This window comes from Sinocyclocheilus grahami, unplaced genomic scaffold (genome assembly GCF_001515645.1).
Source record: "Sinocyclocheilus grahami isolate Dianchi unplaced genomic scaffold, SAMN03320097.WGS_v1.1 scaffold57.1, whole genome shotgun sequence".
In the NCBI taxonomy this organism is placed as follows: domain Eukaryota; kingdom Metazoa; phylum Chordata; class Actinopteri; order Cypriniformes; family Cyprinidae; genus Sinocyclocheilus; species Sinocyclocheilus grahami.
The window spans coordinates 3,292,339-3,294,784 of record NW_015505236.1 but is presented as its reverse complement, the minus strand read 5'-3'; positions in this window follow the sequence as shown (position 1 = coordinate 3,294,784).

The window sequence follows — 2,446 nt, the reverse complement described above, 5'->3', positions numbered from 1 at the left end:
GCGAATTAGCAGAAGTTACAAGCTGGCAAAATTGATTTATTGTTGGGTAGGTCAGCTTCAAGTAGAATATTTAGCCATAAATCTTTGCAAAGCCTGTTATAACTTATAACCGAGATCTGTCTGGATGTTTTGAGTACCAACTAAAAGAGGTTGAGCTGGTGCTGAAGCATTTGTTGCTCCAATTCCCTGGATTTCTTCACTGCACAAATGTTTCAATGAAATCCCAAGGGGCCGTGTGACAACGTACATATACACTATACAGGCCCAGCTGGAAGAAGGATGTAAACTGCCTCAGACACACTAGGACTGGCTCATATGGGCAGTGGGTCATGCCTCATGCTGAGAGGCATTAATCAAAGCGATCGGAGTTCCCAGTGCCCACAGGTAGGAAAGGAGAGATGTCTACCGTAACTAAAAGAGAGAGAGAATGGCTGGCGGCAGATTCTCCCATTAGCTGCTTCCACACATACAAATGTTCCTAGCAGGGCCCTTCCACCGCTTATGAGGAGACAGGAAGTATAAATGGCAGGAATTGTTGACATCTCATTGACATTTCATCAGTCCCTAGTTTTTCATATTTAGTGCAAAATAATTTTCCAACATGTTAAATATTATCTGTCTCTTAGGATGGTCAAACTCAATATAACATAAATATGAGATACATATTTTTATCTTGTATTTTTATCAATATTTTCTCAATTACAGACTTGAGCGGTATACAAAGTAGTATTTTGCCTATATTCAAAATTTTATATTTACAACATTATTATTTAAAATGTATAATTAAATTAATTTCTGAGGAAAAATTAATAAGGTTGTGTGGCAAAAAAATATTTGTTCCTGTCTGATACTGTGACTTGACTTGACTTGATCCTTAGCAGGACTTGACTTGACTTGCTTGAGGTGAGCCACTGACTTGACTTGACTTGCTTGATTTGTTTGTACTGTGACTTGAGGCTTGCTTAAGACTTGATGGTAGGGACTTGAGACTTGCTTGAGACTTGAAAATGTGTGACTTGCCCCCACCTCTGCATTATTCTGTCACGTCGTTCCAATCCTGTTTCCCATTGTATGCTGTTTTTCACCCTTAAGCAGCTCTTTTCTATTCAGCTCTAAAAAGGCATTGAAAACACCATAAATGGTGTTCATAGGACTTCATCCGTTTCTGACACAAAAGTCAGAAACAGATAGAAATTTTGTTTGATATTCACTGAAACTCTTCCGTTTCTCCATTATCATACATGTCAATCATACATGTCTTCCAGGGGCGTTTCCATCGAGGAGGCAAGGGAGGCAGTGCCTCCTCAAAATATTGGATGATAAAAAAAAATGTAGTACAAAAATAAAACAATGCAAATATTACAAAATATAGCATTAAAAGTGTATAAATTACTTGTTTTTCTAAAGAAACATTGTCCAACAGCAACACCAGTAGGTAAACTTACAGCGGGAGTCCACATCTCTCTTGCCTGCCCTGAGATAAGTGAATTTTAACAGACCCTCTAAAGCAGTGGTCGGCAACAGGCGGTCCGCGGGCCAAAACAGCAATAATATCTGGCCCGCGCCCGCAGGTAGATTATTTTGATTATTTTGCGGCTGGTTCTGAAAAGATTTGTCATGACAGCAACAGTTACTCACACCGGCACACAAATGTGGCTTTTTGTTAATGACTGTCCTCCTACATGATTTAACACTGAGTAACAGCTCACTAACAGTTACAAAAGACACTGTAACGGTCTGTCACAGGCAATTCTAGTTGCATTTTTCATCAATTAATTTCTTAAATTATCCTTTGACTATGTTCTAGCCCGGCATCTAGTGGCGAAGTTTTTTGCCAAAAAATGCCAAACTTACTTGCCGAACCCTTAAAGTGGTGATGGGGGGTAACTAAGAATGAATGGGGGAAAGTCACATGAGAGGAGGCAATGCCCCCTTCGCGATATGATTGGATATTATGGTTGGTTCTCGGCTGTGATTGGTTCGTGCGATGAATCCCGCCTCTTGTGTTTGTGTGCGTTCCGCATTCGTGAATGAGTCTGAATTAAAAAAATGGCGTTAATGGGAAAACTAATTTTTAAAAAAGTATGTAAACAATTCACACACTTAGATATAACCACTTTGTTACGTCAAAGTAAGACTTGAAATGGCCTGAAAACATGATCTGTGGGAGTTTTAGTAAGTAATCAGCTTGGTGAAATTTAAAGTAAAACTTAGATAGTTAAAAGTTAACTATTAAAAAGAATAGCTGAACATAGGTTCACAAATAAAATATATTGTTTAAATTGTTACTGCATTGAGTTAATATTTTTAAAATGCTTAAAAACACTAACGTAATGAGATTAATACTTGGCTTTAATAAATAGAATATTGATTACAATGCTAATGTAAAAATATTACACATATATACACATACACATATAGTGTGTGTGTGTGTGTGTGTGTGTGT